This window comes from Spermophilus citellus, assembly GCF_964194105.1.
Source record: "Spermophilus citellus genome assembly, chromosome: 11".
In the NCBI taxonomy this organism is placed as follows: domain Eukaryota; kingdom Metazoa; phylum Chordata; class Mammalia; order Rodentia; family Sciuridae; genus Spermophilus; species Spermophilus citellus.
In genome coordinates, this window is record NC_138192.1 from 44,904,958 (window position 1) to 44,926,674 (window position 21,717).

The following is a 21,717-nucleotide window of genomic DNA, read 5'->3' on the forward strand; positions in this document are numbered from 1 at the left end:
GTCCTCTTACCATTTCTGTTCTACCTGTGTATCTCCATTCTTAATCATTCATTTTAACCAAAATTCTGATGATTTTACTTTCTGAATGAAATTTTGATAGCCTCTGTTACTTACAAACTCCAATATAAATTAAACTGTCTAGAAACCTCCGATGTCTAGAACTAACTTACCTTTCTATGTTAACCCCTCTCCTATATCATTTCATAGTATTTGCTTGCAATTTGCACTATAGTAAAAAAAAAATAGTTGCTATCTGAGCATATATCCAAGTTTTCTGTATCCACATTGTTACTCATTTTCCTTTTTTTCTTCTTTAGAATACCATTCATTTTTCCCTACCCATCTCTACATCTGTTGACCTCCTACTTGTTCTTCAAGTCACATCATTAATGGTAACTCTTGACTGTTATTCTATTTCTGGTTTTGTTAAAGTTTGCCTTATAGTGTGCTTATCTCATTCATTATCCCTGCTGGATTCCAAAGTTGTTAATTTTAGAAACTGTCTTAGTTATATTTCTGTTTTCTTTTCTCCTCTGCCTAGTACCTGGCACAATGCTATATAATCAGACAACTAGATAAGTAAATAATAAATTAATTAGTGACTGATGAACAATGAATAAGAGTCTTAAATAAATATGGGGTTAAGTTTTCTGTACTTTCAAAAGATAAAATTTAGAAGAGAGAGCTTACATTCTTAAAGTATGAAAAGTTATGTTTGTGTATAGTGTTAAATGAGTCAATGAATTCTCTGGAATAAGTAAGCTACAAAGTGCAGTTAAAACAGGAGATTATTCTTGACTGACATCAGTGACTTCTTAGAGAAGGTAGCAGTTTTCAGATGCATGAACAGAACTAAGAAAGGTATTGAAAAAACATGAGTATTCTATTACAGTGTTATATATTACTTTTTAGAATTAATTGTATGTAGATTCATGCAACTGAACTGTTGGGATTTGCAGAAAATAATCTTTTTTTTTCATTTTTCTTTGATATGCACATCTCTTATAGTAACCACCATTTTGTCTGGCATGTAGAATATGCTCAATAAAATTTTGTTAAGTGACAATGTTGAATCTTCTAGGCAAAAACATAAGTTTATATAGCAGAGATTGAAATTCACATAGGATATTTTGAGAATAGTGTGGTTTCCAAATTATTGAATAAAGAGTATGACTTTGACAAAAGGTAGCTAAATTATAAAAGGTGTTCAATATCTTACTAAGGATTTGTTTTATTCATGGTATCCATAAATAGCTTTGAAACGTAAAGTGACTTCCCTTGTATGTGTTTGAGAAATATTTTCTCTAACTGATGTATATGGGAGAATGTGGCTTGTAGCATGTGTCTGTAGCTACCCTATAAGCACTACCCTTCTAGTATTGTTTGAGAATTGTTTGAGATTGTTCAATTTCAAGGAAGCCAGATTTAGGAGTAAGGATACAACCTAGTTGTAATCAAGTTGTAATTGAAAAGTTGCTAGTGGACTCCTGAATGAAGTGATTCCCTCCTACCCACACTTACTGCTGCATCCATCTTGGCGCTATGCATGGCCAAGATCATTGGAAATGTGCTGACTGAGGCCCTTAATTCATATCCCTAAGCCACTGAAAAGATGTATATTTATGTAGTTTTAGTTCAACTTTCTACTTCTTATTACAAAACTATTATCCCCCCGCCTCTCTCTCTCTCTCTCTCTCTCACACACACACACACACACACACACACACACACAGCAATGAATACATACATGCACTAAAGAAGGGGAGAGTAAAACTTGCTGCCTTAGAGATAATGCAATTTAATAGGCTTATTTCACAGGTAAGGACATTGAATCCCCACAAGGAGAGCTGACATACTCATAGTAGCCACACCAAACAAATTTCTGATCAGAGCATGTTTTCTCATTCCTAGACAAGGCTTTTCTCCACCTCTCCCTGTGTAGCTTGATCTTATGGATCCATAAAGTCATAAGAAATTTACCTTGGAAAGTTTCTGCTCCATTATCTGATTATGAGAATTTTAGCTTTTGAATCATACAGAGCAGGGTTCAAAACTTGGGTTGAATTTGAAGGTTTTTGTGAATTGTGTAAATTACTTATTTTCTCTGTATCTTGATTTCCTGATCAGAAAAACAGAAATTATTAAATAGGTCTTAACTTATATAGGGGTCTTGTGAAAATGCCAGTCAATGTATGTGAAGTGCTGAGCACTGTTCCTGACACAGACTGAGGACTGAATAAATGTTAGCTATCGCTGATATTCTTACTGGGACCTTGGAACGTTTGTTCCGACCACTGCAGGTAGAATTTACTCAGTCCTATTCTAGCCATCACAGATATTGTAGATAATATATGTCATCAACTAATATGGCATCCTTTCCCAAATATATGATGTATTGACTTTGTAATTGGAAATGTTGTGGGAGGTTGAGGCTGCAAAACTCAGATGATGAATGAAAAGCAATAAGAACAATTAGATAAAAAGATGCTTGAGAAAAGAGTATTTTTTTCAAGACCAATTAGGTCAAATTGGAAATTTAAATACAATGTGATGAGGGCAAGTAGAAGGAATGGAAAGAGCAGATTTGAGAGGTATATTATGATAAAAAATATATTAGACCTGACACTGTATATATTGTGAAGGTTGGCAAGGGTGAGAGAACAAAGAAGATGTCGAGTTACATCTAATCATTAACTCTTCCTGCCTCTATCTGTGATCATGAATTTTTCAAGCTGTACTGAAAGATCCTGTGTATCTTACAGATTCCCAGAGGGCATGATTCCAACTCAAACTGAACTTGGGGTGTTTTGCTGTCCTGTTAAAATGTGAAGCAAGGAGAGACATTTCCCAGCCCAAAGTGAATTAGATTGACCTAACTTTGGAGGGCCATTCCTGGAAAACTCTGTGCTCAGTTGAGTTTTCCCAGTCATCTTCGTGGTGTAGATAAAAGCGAATTGAGTGGAGTGTTAACATTTCTATTAAGATTTTAAATAAAGAACCAATAAACTAGCTGCTTCTGAAGCACCTGAAGAAGACCCTCTTGTCTACACTGTATCTGTGTCAGTTGCTCTGATGATTCCTCTTTCACTGGAAATTTACAGTGTTGTGCTTTTCAAACCTGGAGGGCTTTGAATAGAGCAGTCACACTGAGTTAACTGTATATTTTTCTTCAAAGCCACTCCTGAAAGGATCTGTCCAATTACTGCTATGGTAAGGATTTTTAAATGTGTGTGTGTGATGTGGAAAATGATTCGCTTAGAGCCAGCTGAGGCCTATGCACACAGATTGCTTCTCTGAACCATCAGATCCTTTCATTAGATCCAATGAAACCCTAGACGGTCTTAGCAAAGGATAAAATAGAACACAGCCTAGATTTCAATCAAATCATGATACTAGTTTGCTAGGGCTGCTGTAAGAAATATCACAGACTAAGTAGCTTAAATAGCAGGCCTTTATATTCTCACAGTTCTGGAGGTGGTAATCCCAAGGACCAAGTATTGGTGGGTTTGGTTTCTTCTCAGTCTTTTCTCCCTGGATTGTAGATAGCTGCCTTCACTTGCTCCCCACCCTGGTCTTTCTTTACGTAACCGTTCCAAAGTTATATTTCTCTTATAATCTCTTCCTAGAAAGACATTAGTTCTATAATATTCTCATTTTAATGTAATTACCCCATTTAATTCCCTAGCTCCAAACAGTCACATGCTGATATACTGGGGGCAGGACTTCAATATATGAATTTTGCAGATACACAATTCAGAGGTTAATAACTCCTTATTTCTTTTTTTTTGGGGGGGTGGTGGTAAAGATGAGAATAAAATCCTCCATTGTTTATAATTTTTTTCAGGAGTATTTCAAATATCATTCAATAAATGATCAATGGGTACCCTTAAACGTTTTAATGGTCCTACCTGATCTTCAATCTGGAGTTGAATGTAGGGGAAAAAAATAGAATAAAATTTCATTAATTTACTCCCACCAGTAAGACTATAATTTTAGTCTTTCCAATTTCTACTCCTCTATAGGTATGTTGCAGTTACCATATTCTAACTCAAGTGGTATTTTATTGGTCTGCTCAGGGTTGTAATTATTTCTGCTCCTGTTTTCAGTATTGCTGGAGGATTTTGTTTACTTTGTAGCCCAAACAACTACTGGTTAGATCCCCATTTCTCTTTTTCTGCTTCAATTGTCTCAGAACTGGTTTAATAAAGTTAATTAGTTTCCTAGAGCAGATGTAGTAAATTATCATAAAATGGGTGGCTTAAAACAACATAAATTTATTATTTCACAGTTCTGGAGGTTGAAAGTCTGAAATAAAGGTTTCAGCAAGGTTTGATTCTTCAGGAGGATCTGAGGAAGAATTCTTTACCACTTCTCAGTTTTGGGTGGTAGTTGTCAACCCATGGTGTTCCTTGGCTTGCTACTATAATACTTTAAACTCTGTTATCAAGTATCATTTTCTCTGTACTTCTCTGTGATCCTGTGTCTTTACGGGACCTTCTTATAAAGGCAACAGTTACTGAATGTAGGGTCTATCCTAATTCAGGATGGAGTTGTCTTTACTTGATTACTTCCTCAAGGATAGTGTTTCCAAATAAGACCACAATCACAGCTGCTAATGTGAATGCTTCTTTGAATATTTTGTGGGGACTAAGTAACACCCATAACACAAAGCAGTGTTTTTTTTCTGTCCCTTTTTCTCCATGGTTGCTGTTATTGAAGATAGTTGTTGGACTCAAATTTTACTATTTTACCAAGATTTTACAACCGTCGTGCAGGAGATGCTATCATAATGGAATTGCAGAATGTGGTGACTGACTTGAAAAAGGTTAAATGAGAAATTAGGGAACTTCAAGTCAGGGTGATCACCCTAATAGTCCTGCCAATCTCTGAGATAGGCTTGGAGAAGTGATTATATGCAAGGTACAGAGGAAAGGCTCTCTCTCTAGCAACCCTCACATTCAGGCAAGGTGTTATCCTAGGGCTAGGTGGCCCTTGTCTTCGAGTACAAAATTGAAATTACTATGATGTGCTGAGTACCTAAATGAGGCTCCTCTACCTACCTCTCCACATTCAATTCTTATCTCCTTTCCTCTGTAACAAATTTCTTGTTGTATAGAAGGTTTTCTTTTTCTTTTTGGGTGGAAAATAAAAGAAAGAAAAGAAACAGTTTTGGTTTTCTGCTGAGATTTACCAGTTTTTCTTGTACTTAGAATAGTCATTTGACTTCTTTCATTGTCAATAAGCCATATATCAAACTATTGGGTTTAATTCCAGGAGGCATCCTTAAAAGGAGAGGGGTAGAACTTTTATCACTCCTCCAAACCTCTCATAATTCCATTGTGAGGATATGAGTTCAAGCAGTATTTTAGATCATAAGAAAGAGGATGAGGCCATAATGTGAAAATAATCTGTGTCCTGGATGATTCGAGAGGCTGTTCTTCCAATTCTAGACTAATTGTGCTAGTCAGCTCTCCTTCACTGTGACAGAATACCTGAGATAATCAATGTAGATGGAGGATAGGTTTTGTTTAGCTCATCGTTTCAGAGGTTTCGGTCCATCATTGCTTGGCCCTGCCAATTTAGGCCTATGGCAGGAGAGAGTGTGATAGAGGAAGCTACTTAATTATGGTAGCTGTGAAGCAATGAGAGAGAGGAAAGGGCAGGGTCTGATATTCCCTTCAAGGGAAAAGCCTCCAGAGATCTAACAGTGTTTCCCATAGGTCTCAAATAGTAAAGGTCCAGCACCTTCACTAGCACCAGAAAATGTGATCAAACCCTTAACACACGTGCCTTTGGTGAGGGTAGGGGAGATGGCGTTTAAGACACAAACTGTAACTTCAGTGATATCAATTAGAGGTACTGTTAATTTAAAAGTTTTGTTATTTGAAGATGAACCAAATCCTGATAGTCTTAGCCTATTTTTCAGCCACACTCTTGCCATTACCCCTTCTTGAGGTATGTGTCCCCTATTTTTGTGGCCCTGTGGCTGCTTTATGATCTTTCTGGCATTTGTTCACATATCATCACACTTTGAAAGAAGCTTTGGCTCATGTCCTTGAACCCACCTTCACTGTTGACTCCACAATCTCTCCATGACCCTCACCCTCAGCTTCATTAGCTTCAGAGCCCCTCTCTCACTGAAGATGCCTCATTTGTTGAGTACTTTGTCAATCTTGTGCATATGTAAAAGCAACATTAAAGTGGAGAATGGGCCTAAAAAATTCCTGAGCCAAAAAAACTAGCAAGGCCTTAAAAATAGCCTTAAACTTGCTTAAACAGCAAGTGTAAGCAAAACTTCATGAGTCATTTCTGGTAAATGCTTACGTTAGGAACAAAACATAACCTTAGGAAATAATACATAGCTAATATGATTATGTGACTACAGACATTCCAATATGGTACCTTAAAAACAAAACAAAACAACAACAACAAACCCTTTTGTAATTGCAGATTAGCCAAATGATTTACTTTGCTTTCACATTTACCACTCAAATTCTTGGCCCTAAGGATTTTTTATTGTGACATTGAACCTCTTTCAGGCTGGTGATCCCCAACTCATGAATTGCTTCTTACTCAAACTTTACTATTCCTTTACACCTCAGATTTTTTTCTTTACATAAAGAATATTATCTCTATCACATGTGTATCTTTTCACCATGTACCCTAGGGCCTAGAACAAAGAGTGACAGTAGGCACTCAAATATATATGGAATAAATGAAGGAAATGTTTTTCTGGGTCCTCTCACAGCTTCATAAGTTTACAAGATTTTATTAGCTTTCTATTTTGTCCTTGTTTCTTTCATTTCTGTGACCCATGGGTACATAGGAGAAATTCTTGTAATAAAAGTTGATATTGTTGGCTGGGATTATTCCTTCCCAAACCCTCTTTTTATGAACTAATGATTAACAAAATTGTTTTACCATTTAAACAGAAACAATACATAATTTAGCCTAATATGTAAGACAATGATTCAACAAAATGGTCTGGCTTTTAGAGCAGAATTAGCTATATATATTTTTAGCAAGATTTTTTTTTTTTTAGATTTCATTTAAAATATTCAAAGTCCTTTGTGCATCAATACTCAGATCTTGGGTTTGTGCTAAATTAGGCTTCCAACTAGAAAATGTGGAAATTCTATTCAGAAAGCTGTGCTGAGTGTAGATGTGATCATCATGATGAGAAACCCAGAGCACGATGCGGTTCCAATGTGAGTTCAGCCTGAGGCTCTGCTTTCATTGGTTTATGTGACCCTGAGCTCAGTGTGAACCTAAGAATGGTTAATCCCCTTTCCCCTGTTTAGAGGAAAGTGCTTTATAAAAACAGACAAAAAAAAAAAAAGATGCTTTATCCCTTTTTATTGTGAAATGTAAAAAACATATAGCAAAATACATAAGACAAAACTATATAGCTTAATGGATTAAATATTGATCAATAGTATTAAACACCATGTCCAGAAATTAAATGTCAGTGATACCCCCAAATCCTGTCCTGTGAAATTCTCTTCCCAATTACCGTCTCATCTCTTCCCAAATTGTAAACACTATTTTGACTTTCATGGTTATTTGACACTTTCCTGAAAGGTAAAATCTAAGAATGCAAGTCTTAACATTCTACAGTAATTTATTTTTATCTATTTTTTTTTTTTTTGTACCAGTGATTGAACTCAGAGGCACTTGCCCACAGAGCCATATTCCCAGCCTTATTTTGTATTTTATTTAGAGGCAGAGTCTCACTGAATTGCTCAGCGCCTTGCTTTTACTGAGGCTGACTTTGAACTTGGATCCTCCTGTCTCAGTCTCCTGAGCCGCTGGGATTACAGACGGGTGCCACCGCGCCCAGGGATTTTTGTCCATTTTTGAACATTACATAAATAGAAACAGATAATGTGTATTTTTTTGGTATCTGATTTCCAAATTATATATTTTGGATTTTATCCAAGTTTTTGTAAATGTCTGCAATTATTCTTTTTAGTTGCTTTTTAGTATACCAGATTATGAATATAATTATCATTTATGCAGTCTATTTTTAATGGACATTTTTTCCCAATGTGGGTCATTATGAATTATATTATGATTCTTATTCACATGCAGGTCTCATGCAGCATATGCACATTCATTTCTTTAGGGTATAACCTTAGGAGTGAAAATATATATCATGAACTTTACTAGATAATCCTAAACTGCTCCCCAAATGGCTTTAACAGTTTGTACTCCCACCAGGAGCATAGGACACTTCCTCTTTTTCCATGTCCTCACCCAATTTCCTTTTTCACTATGAAGTTCGTGAGCAGCAAATTGGCTTTCTTTATATTGAGAACAAAACCAAAAGGAAAAAAAGGAGAAACTAGGGAAATAACAGTCACTTAAGGAAAACAAAAATAGTGCCATTTAATTGAAATGAATTTAAGAAATGAGACATAATAGCTGTTAGTATTATAGAAAGATAATCACCCCTGCCCCTTTCCCTTCCCCGAGTATGAGGAGACCCAGCATATCTGATTACCTTCAATACCCCAGGGCAGTAATTATTTTATGTAATGGCACAGAGGCATCCAGAGTGTTGTTATCAAATTTCTCTTAGCACTATAGCTAAACACATTAAGTGAGGACTTTGTCAACGAGGAGGTCTGTGGGGATTAATCTGCCCTTTCTCACTCTGTAACTGACTGTTGGAATGTTTTTGGAATCTATTTTACATTTTTTTTCCCTCAAGGGTCCAGGAAGAATTTCTTGTAATAGGAAGAACAAAAATACAGAGTAAAGGATTTCCATTAACTGACAAATGAAACTGAGATCCATAAAAATGCCTCCAAAAAGATGGCAAGAGAAGGTTAAAAAAAATAATACAAAAGAATTGCTTTTACCTTTGCATTTCTAGAGTTTACAAGTTTCCCCAAACAAATGCAAAGACTCCTATCAGTGTGTTTCTATTGGCACTGGTGGTTGGGGGAGGGGTGACCTGACAGCTGATTATTTGGCATATATTCAAATATTTCTGTCTGTATTCCTCGTACAATTACAATATGCAATCTCATATTTACTTTGTGATTTCCAATTAACAAGACATTTTTCTCCTGCCTTCTTCCAAATCTCTCTTCTTTGAGAAACTTTTCCTTTATAGAGATTATATTCTCCTTCATTGTGTATAACTATGATTATGAAAACATTATTAATAGCTACCATATAATGAATCTGAACTAATTATATATATATATATTTTTTTCTGCCTGATGAGCAGTCAGGATGTTCAAGAAATGTTCTCCTTAACACCCTGAAAAAGTAAAGCTCCCCCAGCTCTCCAGTGCAGATGATATACTCTCCTCACAGTATGAGTTCAACAGTCTGTCAGCTGAGAGTCACCTCCTAGAGACCCTGAGTCAGACATCTGTGGGTTCTGAGTTTGTTCCCTGTGGCATCTCCTAAAGTCTTATCCCTTCATTGCTGGGCCTACCAACTAATTTCTTACTATCTCATGTCCCATCCAACTGTGCCCATTATCTCAAATACTAGGGATAGTTTCTTTTAGTTTTTTTATTCTTGAATCCTATTTCTGATCACTTCTCTTCATTCTTTTGTTTTCTACTACAATGTTTTCCTTTTCTTTGACTTCTTTTTTTCTTCTTTTTCTTTTTATTACTGCCATCGTGCCTATCCTCATTGAAGAAATGCCTAAGTTATTAAGTGGAGAAAGGGGCACCAGGATAGAAGGAAATAACTTAGAAACAAATAATGATCAATACTGAAGTAATAATAATATCCTGCCTCTACCAGCATTATGGAAGAGAGAGAGAGTCATGGATTGTGATCCTTGGAAATTGAGTAGACTTCAAGTAGAGCATCATCTAGGGGCACCCCAGGTTAGGGTTGCCAGATTTACCATGTAAAAATACAGGATGCTCAGATTAATTTGAATTTCTAATAAACAGTATATTTCAATTAGTATATCTCATGCACTATTTGGGACATACTTACATTGTTTAAGGTTAATTTTCAAAAAGACAAATTTGGCAACTTGTATTTGCCTATCAATCCTATCCAGAGTTCATACAATTAAAAATAAGTTTGTTGCTTATTATAAGTATAGACGGTTGCTACCAACAATTGGTCATTGTGGAAGGCAGGCTGTGCTCTGCTGAATTGATCCATGTTGTATAGAAGAACAGTTTTCAAACTGTGCCTAAACCTTGTTATTCCATTTTGTAGAGCATTAGTTTCCCATAAGCTACTCCCTTCTCGGTTTAAATGCTTAGGTGTAATGCCTCTGCACCTTGTTTGTCCAAGTAAACAATCACCATCTGCCTGGCATAATCATATGGCAAAAACTGATAAATAAATTAATTGTGCTAATAAGAATGGCCACCTGTTATAGTTTGGATGTGAGGTGTCCCCCAGAAGCTCATGTGTGAGACAATACAAGAAGGTTCAGAGGAGAAATGATTGTGTTGTGAAAGTATTAACCCAATCAGTGAATTAATCCCCTAATAGGGATTAAGTGAATGATAACTAAAATGGTAAGGTGCAGCTGGGGGTGTGGCTTTGTGGTATATTTTTGTATCTTGAGAGTGGAGTCTCTCTTTCTGCTTCTGATCATCATGTGAGCTGCTTCCCTCTGTCACACTCTCCTGCCGGGATGTTCAGCCTCACCTGGAGCACCAAGGTATGGTGCCTGACTTATATGGACTGAGACCTCTGAAACCCTGAGACCTCAAATAATCTTTTCCTCATCTACAATTGTTCTGGTTGGATTGCAGTTGCAAAAATGCTGACAAAAATGTCACCTGTGAACCTAACAATGAGACCCATGAGTTTATTGAACACACCAGACCAATGAATGATGCAACTCCCTCACTTGAGGCTCATATAAGAAGTAGTACCCTGAGACTGGACAGGGCAGCTCCCTGACCCTCTCACCCAGTCACTAGTTACAAGACTTGCCCAGGAAAATCACCACAACAACAAATTTCTCAATCTCTGTCCTCAGACTTTAGCAGAGTGCAGTTTTTCCTGCTGGGGACACTCCAGACTGACTTCTCAAGGTGACCCTCCAAGTTGACACTGTGAAACTGCTGAATGTCCAGACCTTGGCCTAGAATAAGTTCCTAAGCTTTGACCACTCTGCTCCCTGAAAAGGTTCTTTCATTTGTAATTTTATCTGACCACTTAATGGTGACTTATATGTATTCATATCTGCTTTCTGTTTTTGCTATCAGTTCAGCCTAACTTAGTCTTTCTTTAACACACACACACACACACACACACACACACACACACACGGTTATGTAAAGTGTGATGTGTGACTTGAGTGTGATAGATATTAGAAATTAAGATTGCAATAAAAGGACCTCTGATTGCCCTGCTGATGGTTACCAGGTGACTCACTAGTATTTAGTGAACTGTCACAGATGAAAGTGCTGTAGCCTGTGAATTTACTGCTAATCAATGATTTTGGGGAAAGACAGAAATGTGTTTGGCCTATGTTAATAACAGAATGCCAACAGAATGACACTCATGCCAATTATATATATGAAATGTTTCTCCCTGGTTTCCCTAAGATTGGTCAGACTCAGAAGTGAGGGGGATGAGGTCTCTCTGTCAGTTATCTTGAATGCTCACCATTGGAGCTCCCTGTTGAGAGAACCAAGTGCTGTTGCTGCAGACAGAGCCTTCCAATACCAGGGTCATCCAAAGTCTAGCCCTTTCCTAACACAATTAGAGCCAGCCCAGTCTCAACCCAAAATGCCTATACCTGGAAAAAGAAGTTTCTCCCTGTTATTTTCACAATGCTGATGTTGATTAGGGCTTTTCATCATTTGATCAGAAGAATCAGTCTGACCATATTGCAAACTTGCCCTAGGTACTAAATCTGCTTGCCTTTTGATCTAATCTAATTATCAATTAGAAACCATTTCTGAACTAATTATGCCTGCCATCTGAGGCCCATATTTATCCACAAGCTGAGCAAATGTTCACCTGGCCATCTATGTTACACCTATTTCTCACTGTACTCAGGCCTATTTAAATGTCCTTCTGTCAACATGACTCAATTAAACATAGTCACAGATGGAGTGTTTAAAAATTATTAATTAAGGAGAGAGTGCATCAGTTATCTATTGACAGTAATGCTGCGTAACAAACAGCTGCAGAATATCAATGGCATGCAGCAATAAAAAATCATTTAGTTCCCGAATCTCTGGGGTTCTGGTAATCTAGTCTATTCATTGAAATCTGAGCTATATTTGCCCATGCATCTGTGGACTGTTGGGCAAAGCAGAGGTTTTTTAGGTTGTTTGGTTTGTTCACATGTGAGCTGGCTATGTGTTAAACTAGAATGGTTTTGCCTGTGAACACTGTCTTGTCTTACAGGTTGTATTTTCCAGCAAGCTGGCCTGGGCATATTCTCATGGCACCAGCTGAGGGTGAGATTGAGCAGAAATGTGGACACTTTTTTCTAGTGTTCCTGAGTCACATTGTTAGGAAGGTTAATTAGCCATGAAAGGACATGAAGGACAGACATTAGGCCTATGCATTATGAAAACTCAGGAGTCATGAAACAAACTTCAGGGAAGCCTCTCTCAAAAGGCAAGCATTTGGGAATGAGAGCTGGAATGCCCCCAATTCCCAAGATGTAGATAATTATAATCCCTTGAAGGAACTGTAACTTAAAATTATGGGGAACCCTAATCTCAGCAAACAATCTTCAGAAAAGTGGGGTCTAGTTAATTCTAGCTTCTTAAGGGAAACAACTATTTCAAGGGCATGTCATTTTCTCTTTTGTCTGAGTCACCTGGACCCTCCTTTATCAAAGAAACTAAGTCACAAATACCCAGTCGCCCTGGCAACCAGAATATCAATAAGCTCACAAAGAAAGTTTGCTAGGGGTTATCTAAAGGTTAATGATTAAGAGGGCAGGAAAATTGAGGCAAGAGCAGGGGTGCTCAATTTCCTTAAAAATCCAACTCCCTGAGCGCCACACCATCCTCCCTCCAAGGCAGTACATGCAGCTCCTTTGTTGTACATTACCCTGGCTTCTCATGCATTCTTCAACTTTTGCTTGCCAATCTCTGTTTTACTAGACTTCTTTTCTGCAGATTCTCAAGAAGAACACAAGGAACACCATGGCTGCACAGTCTCTAACACAGGTCATGGCTCTGAATCAACATTTGCTGACGTTCCACGGGCAGAAGGAAGTCGCAACGTCAGCCCAAGTTCAAGGAGTGGGAAAACAGACTTTGGCACGTCAATAAGAGGGTCTTGAAGGAAGACCAGGGCAGTTAGAGTTAATTGGGTTTGGGGAGTGTAAAAGTAGAGGAAGATGTGGCTGAAGATTAGGAAGAAACCAGACAGATCTGGACTTTGCCCCTCACTCCCAAAGAATTTCTTATTGAATTTCTCCCATTTTTTGGTTGTTTTATTAATGCACAAAGGTTTTGTCCCTTATCATCTTTGGATATTACCTTCTCCAACTGTAAAATGAGGAGGATGTATTAATTAAAAATTTATTAACTATGAGACTAATCTAGTTAGCAAATGTAGATTTTGTTGTTGTTGTTGTTGTTCAAAATCGATCAATTGCTGAGTTGTTTTATAAGGATGTTTCCTTCAAATTGCACAGGCCTTTTATTCTAATCTTGAAATTTGTTGCCCCACACATTTGCATTTTCTACCTACCTCTTTTTTTTTTTAAAGAGAGAGTGAGAGAGGAGAGAGAGAGAGAGAGAATTTTTAATATTTATTTTATTTTTTAATTCTCGGCGGACACAACATCTTTGTTGGTATGTGGTGCTGAGGATCGAACCCGGGCCGCACGCATGCCAGGCGAGCGCGCTACCGCTTGAGCCACATCCCCAGCCCTCTACCTACCTCTTAAGGCATTTGAATTTGCAAGTCCACAGTTAGATGATTTTTTAAGTTCTCTTTTAGTTCTGTTTCTCATCATCACAGAAGCATGAGTATAAAATTGGGATGACACTAATTAGAGAGATAAAACAGTATAAATTAAAAAAAGGTTTTATATAATCCCTATGAAAATATCAGTGGATTAAGAACAATCTCAGTCTGACAGTGGAACAACTCAGATTTGTTGCTTAATTAAGGGAGGTAACATTATGAAGTCTAAGATGACAATGGATTCTTGTCTATTTACCTGTCCCAGGGGACCAAAAAAAAAAAAAAAAAAACACTAGTGAAAATAGGAGTAAGTAAACTGTGTTGAAATTACAACTGAGAGCACTGAAGTTCTGGGATCAGGGAATATTCTTTACCTGAATGTTTTTTTCTTTTCATTTAAAGTTAATTCTGAATTTCTTAAACATTTTCTATGTCATCACTTTGAAATAAATGTTAGCATGCCTTTGAAAGAGTAACTAACTGTATGCAGAGATGAAGTAAAGGATTCCTGCCATCTCTAATTATATTCTCCATAAGTGAGAACATATGTTTTAGGTATTGCTGTCTTTAGAGAATTTTCTTAGGCATGTATGCTGGAGGCACATGGATTGAAATTCATAAGAAATGCACCCTTACTTATCTGTGTTATCTGCTAGACAAGGAAATTTCTCACCAACCTTTGGCTTCAAAGACAGCCATAATGGATAGGCACATCTGTTGTGTGAAACAAATGAAAAAAATTGGGACTATTTCAGTCCAGAGGATTTTTGGCTCAGTTAGAATTATATCATTTAAAGATTAGGTTAGAAAACATGTTTGCTTGGATGTTTTGGAAGATTTTAGGTCCACTGACTTCCTAATGTCAAAATGGGAAATGGCTGAGAAAGATATGGGTTGAGGGTAAATATTGTGGGTATCTCATTTTGAGAATCAGAAAGTCCTGGGAAGCCTGATCATTTCTTCACATAAAAATTATTTCAATCATTGAGAAATAAATTTAAAAATCTTGAGTTCAGGTGATAATTCCAAATTAGGAACTAGAGAGAATAAGCAGCTCCTGTTGAGGGTAGGTCCAGGACAACAGGTAGAAATAGATGGAACAATGTGCCAATCAACTTGCTAGCTTCTAGATGTATACCTTTATGCTTCATGGATAAAGTGGCTCAAATTCAGCAGAGCTATTCTTTGTCTTAGTCCATTTTTATTCATTCATTCATTTTAACCTTGATAGGCATATAATAGAAGCATAATAAATATTTTTGAATCAGAGAGTCAAAAATGCTAATGGTAGAAATATATAGAAGCTAAAAGGAAAAAGTCAAAATTCATTCATCATTGTTAACATTTTGGTTTTAAAATTAATCATACTATACACAATATTTGCTATTTTTTTCCATTAATCTGTCTTTATGCCATTAAATGTGCTTGCAAACTAATATAAATCCACTAAAGACTAGTGTCATATTTTTTTTACCAGAAAACTATTTATAGATTGCCTATAAAACTCTCTAGAATATTAACCTATTTTGCATTCACTAGAGTTAATATGTTTTCAGAATTTAGTTTATTCTGATTATGCAAAGAACACGTGCCCATTGAACACATTTTAGATGAACAAAATAAAAAAGGTTCACATCAATACTTAAAAACATTTCTTAGGAACAAGTATTTCATTACATGTGCTTGTCAATTGCAGGACACAATCTGATTTAAAAATTAATGAAAAAATACCTCTGAAAACGGAGGATATGCAGTATGAGGTATATCCATGGCGAGGATGTTTGGAAGGTGCCAAATTGTGCTGCTCACCACTGCAGGCTTATGAGAGAGGTGTGGTGCTGTGGTATTATTATTCATACTTCACAGTAAAGAATGTAGAGATTATACACAAGGATACACAGAATATATATTCTGTGTATATGAATCTCAAACCAGACCAATCAGAAATGAGAAACTTGTGTTTTTTAAACTGTGGTAAACAATATATAACATATTTTATATGTATAATAATTTATTATACATGATGTATTCATTATGTGATTTACATATTATATCAACATATAAGTAGGATAATATGTTAAAATACTAATATGTTATATGTATATGACACATAGTGTGTCTGATGTATGTAATATGTATATTATATTATATTGTTTATAATAAATGATAAAATGTTTATTATAAATAATAAAATGTATAGTGAAACAAAAATAAATAAAATATATTCAATGAATGAATATCAACATATTATGCATGTTATATATAAATATATAAGAAAGTTTGCTATTTTAACTGTTTTAAAATGTAAAATTTATTGGTGTTACTTATATTCACAATATCATAGAACATCATTCATATCTATTTTTGAAGCTTTTTTTAACCCCAAAGGGAAACTCCAAAACTATTAATCAGTAAGTGCCCCTTCCCTTCCCTGTTAATTTTAGCAATATGTGTTCTTTTGTGTCTGGCTAATTTCACTTACCATATACCATATAGTGGTTTTGTTTTTCCACTCATCTGTTGTTGACAGACACTTGCATAGTTTCAACTTCGGAAGAGTTCTTTAAATAGTCTAGGTAGTGAACTCTTATCAGTATGTCGTTTAAAAATATTTTCTCTGGTTCTATATGTTGTTTTTTTTTTTACTGTTTTGATGATGTCCATTGATACACATACATTGATATAAAATTTATTTATTTATTTTTAGTTTGTTTCCTGTGCTTTTGGTGACATACTGAAGAATCCATTGTAAATAATACTGACCTGAACAAAAAAAAAATATATATATATACTTACATATATGTTAGTGTGTGTGTATGTGTGCGTTTGTGTGTGTGTGTGTGTAGAGATATATTTAAGTACCCGCTCTTTATTAATTTTTGTATATACCTAGGTGTGCAATAACTGGATCATATGGTAATTACATGTTTATGGTTTGAGGAACTATTCAGATATTTTCCTCAGTGGCTGAATCATTTTATATTCCCACCAGCAATGTAGAGGGTTCTAATTTCTCCACACCTTCTTTTACATTTATTATTTAATATTTTATATTGGATTATAGCAGACTTATAGGTGTAGTGGCATCTCACAGTTGTTTTAATTTGCATTTTCCAAATGCTTAATGTTGTTGAGCATCTTTTCATGTTTTTATTCAACATTTGGTCTTCCTTGGAAAAATGCCTATTCCTGTTCTTTGCCCATTTTTTTTTACTTTTATTTATTTATTTTTATATATGAAAGCATAATGCATTACAATTCTTATTACACATATAGAGCACAATTTTTCATACCTCTGGTTGCATAAAAAGTATATTCACACCAATTTTTGTCTTCATACATGTACTTTGGATAATAATGCCCATTTTTATCAAATTGTTTGCATTTTTTGTTGTTGAATAGTAAGAGTTCTTTATATAGTTGTAGGTAATGAACTCTTATCAATATATGGTTTGAAAATATTTTCTCTGGTTCTGTATGTTGTCTTTTTACTATCTTGATGATGTCCATTGAGGTACATAAGTTGATATGAAATTTATTTATTTATTTTTATTTTGTTTCCTGTGCTTTTGGTGTCATATTGAAGACTCCATCTCCAAACCCAAGGTCATGAAGACTGATTTGTATGTTATCTTCTAAATATTAAACTTTAGCTCTTAAATTTAGGTCATGTATCTATTTTGAGTAAATTTTTCTATATGGTGTGAGATGTGGGGCTAACTTCATTCTTTCATATTTTTAAATCAGTTGTCCCAGAAACATTTGTTGAGGAGACAATATTTCCCCATTAAATGGACTTTGCACTCTTGCTGAAAAATATCAATTGTCATATATGTAGGTTTTTTTCTGTATCCTCAATTTTTTCCCCATTGGTCTATATTGTTCAACTTTATGCCAGTATCTTACTGTTTTGATTCTGTAGCTTCATAGTGTTTTTGAATCAGAAAGTGTAAGTCCTCCAACTTTGTTCTCTTTCAAAACTGATTTTGAAGATAGCATGATAGATGCTCATTCTGTATTCATGCATCAATTTCTTCACTCATTTTTAAGTATAAACTCAAATACACAAAGCTGTATAAAGTGATCCAAACTATTTCTGATAAATCAATTTTAGAAATGAATCTTTGCTTAGAATGTTATCCATCATTCGAAATCACAATTATTTAGACTTGGCAGAATTTTGTTTTATAAATGCCTTCAATAAAACAGGTCTTCAGGTTTTTTTTCAGTATATTAAATTTAATTAATAAAGCAATAGTAATAAATTGTAATTAAAATAATGAATTGGATTTTTATTATTTTTCTTTTTACTATTTACCTTAATTGTTTTCATAGAGCTGTGCTTCAAAATGCAATATATATATATATATATATATATATATATATGGAGAGAGAGAGAGAGAGAGAGAGGAGAGAGAGAGAAAATTTAAGGTTTTCACTTTTCTGATTTAAATTTTATTGGTTTTTAATATGTAGTTTTTTAAAATTGTACTTAACATTTCCATAATCTGTAATTGCAGTTCTACATCTACTTTGACTCATGAATAACTCAGGTGTTTAGTTATTATTGGTGAACCTTATATTTGCAAGTGGAAAAAGGGAATCTGAACTATTGTTTGTGGTAATTGGTAGAATTTTCTATGCTCTCTTTCACTGTAATTTAGTTAAATGCCATGTTCTCAGATGTTTCTGGTGCAGTCAACCAGTCAATCAATAGTCGTTCTGGAGTTCCTATAATTTATTGAGGTGATATTTCCATCTTAACCCTAATTTATGACTGAAATTCATAAGTTTCATCCTGTTGTGTTAAAACTTTCTGTCTCTACTTAAAATACAAGCCTATTTTCCCCAGTGTACTATGATACCACATCTCAGTTTCCATCTCCTGCCTTGTAATTTTTATGAAATTTGAAATCTTTTCATGAATGCAGCTAATGAAGCTGCTCAGGTGGGAGTGTGGGCAGGAGCCTGCACAGTGCCCAGTGCATTGCATTACTACAGAGCTGCAGAGATGATTGCAGTTCTTGTCAGTGTGTTCATGGATCTCAGATTTAGAGAACATATGGTGTAGAATAAAAACAGGATACCTTTTCTTGCTGGACATTCTTCAGTTTGTGAAGGAAAGCAAGGTATGCAACAGTCTGAATCAAGTGTTGTTCCATCACAGTCCTGTCATAAAATATTGTTACTCTTATATTTTCTGTACATCTTTTATGGAGCTTACAACCATAAATTTATAGGTTAGAGTAATTTGAATTTACTCTATTCTTCTTGAATATTGTTGAAGGGATTTAGTAAGCATTTTGAAGAGACTATGAAAAGAAACTATTGGCCACATGATATTTTCGAACATGAAAATACTCCAGAGAGCTTCTTAAATGAGCATCTCAGACTTTGACAATAAACACAGTGTCCATATGGTAGATGCACTTAGAAAAATCCAAATGGCACAAAATAATGGAAGCAGGTTTAGCAACACACTTGACAGTGCCAATGACAGGCCTCATCAAAATAATTTATATCATTCAGGGAAATAAGGATTAGATGGAAGAATATAACTAATGTATGACTGACATTAGAATATTAAAAATTATAACAGTTTCTTCAGGATAAGATATATAGATTTGAGACTTAACCAAATTCAGGATAAGAAATTCAATTTCTGTAAAATAAAAAGTAGACATTAATTTGCTTTATAGAAAAAAAATTAAGCACTAACTGAATATTTTCATCAGTGTTTAAAACGTGAACACCATTGTTAGATTTCATTTTTTTTCCAGAAAGTTACACTGCCCACAGCTTCTTGAAAATTTGGTATATAGTATTTTTCCAAATGGTCACAATATTATTTCTCATCCCAAACACCTGTAAAAATATGATATTTACATTTTTCCCATAGGTAGATGGTATCTATGATTCTTTCCCCTTTAGGTGAGACTTGTAACAATGGTAGTGATGAGGCTATGGGACATCAAGGAGTGGGTTATAAAAGAACATGCAGTTCTCACCAGGTTTTCTCCAGTCACTGCTCTCATGTCTGAGCTACCACGCTGTAAAGACCCAGTAAGACTTGCAGGGAGGACTTAGGGGTGTAATCTGGTCACAGCTTCAATTGTAGCAGCTAAAGCCCAAATCAACCATCAGATATGGTGTGAGAGAGACTCATGGCCCTTGAGATATTTTAGATGCTGCCATGGGAAGCAGGAAAAACTTTGTTCCCTGAGTTCTTACTGCATTATTGTAGACTGCAGAACAAAATAAATGAACACTGTTGAACTATGTTGCTAAGTTTTGGGGAGAGAAGTTGTTACACAACAGTAAATAAAGGGAACAAGGTCTATCAAATAATGAGCATTATAACCCCTATATGTTTTACAAATATATCCAATTTGTGTGTCAAGCTTTGAAAATACTTAAAATACAATATATAAAATATATTCTTACTAATATTGATGTGCAATTGTATTTATCAGATGGTATGAAGCAAAATGTACCTTGAGGGACTGGAAAACAAACTTTAGGCCTTAAGTGGAAACAAAACACGGCCAATTTTCTTCCCCTGAGACAATATTCATCCTAGTTTTTATTCTTCCAATATTTAAATTGCGAACAACCAAGAATAATATACAATATAAAAAAAACACATATTTGAGGGCATCAGAGAGCAACAAATAAAGTGAGCATTTGAGAGGTTAAGGCCTATAATTTGCCTTCTTCAGGTTTCCTCCTTGGCACAAAAAGTAAATAAATTCTGGAAGAAAATAATCTCTGAGTGCCTCAAATTACTTCTATATTTTCCTCATACATTAAATATTTCAATCTTAAACAGCTACTTGAAAAAAAAACTGGGAACAGAATCAAACAAAGAAGATCTAGATATTAGCAATATCAGTCACAAACTTCAAATGAGTGTTAATAGTATGTTCAAGAAATGTCATACTGAAAAATTTAATCAGAGAAATGGAAACAATTGAAAACAAACAACAAAAGAATAAAACAGAAAATAAAAGTGAAATCAGAAATGTAATAATGTTGTTCAGTATCTCAGTGAACAAAGAGAAAACAGATTTAGTGTATCAGAAAATAGATCAGAACAAAATATCCGGACGGAAACACACACACACACACACACACACACACACACACACGGATAGAAAAATGCAGAAAAGAGACTGAGTTATGTAACATATGAAAATGAAAAACGTCTATCATACATATATTCTCAGAAAAATGGAAGGAAAATGATCGATGAAAATTTTCTGGTAGTGATCAAAGACATGAAACCTTAGATGTAAGAGGCCATTGTAAATCCAAGTATGTAAAAGAAATCACATCTTGTCAGTCAACGTAAAATTGTTGAAAATTGGAAGAAAAGAGAACACATTAAAAGAAGCCAGAAAGAAAAGATATATTTCCGAATTAACAATGATAAAACTTGCAACTGAGTTTTTGCAGAATCAGTTGATGATGGAAGTTCTTGACAGAATTATATAGTGAAACTGACAAATTCACAATTGCATCAGAATGTTTTAACACATCTGTCTTAATGTTTGTGAAAACGGGAGAAAAAAATAATGAAGATGGAGAAATGTAAATAAAATGACTAGTAAACTTGACTATATTAACATCAAAAGAATGTGGAAACCAAGAGCTGTGAAATGTGTATGTGTGTGTGTGTGTGTGTGTGTGTGTGTGTATTTTTTTTAAAGACACATGGGCATTAATCAAATTTGAGCACTGAGTCATTTACTATAATTTAAGACCTTACTTGGAGAAGCTATATCTCCAAAGAAACCTCACTAGTGAATTTTTCTCCCAAATCTTTAAGTT

General features: G+C 35.1%; 1 long non-coding RNA gene across 1 annotated transcript in view; it reads left to right on the forward strand.

Annotated features, from left to right (window-relative positions):
- Positions 1 to 320: 320 nt before the first annotated feature.
- The window catches only part of LOC308631030, a 162,529-nt gene continuing 141,132 nt past the window's right edge, over positions 321 to 21,717 (forward strand). The window contains exon 1 of the long non-coding RNA XR_014018096.1: positions 321 to 392. This is a non-coding gene — a long non-coding RNA (uncharacterized lncRNA). The remainder of the gene's footprint in view (positions 393 to 21,717) is intronic.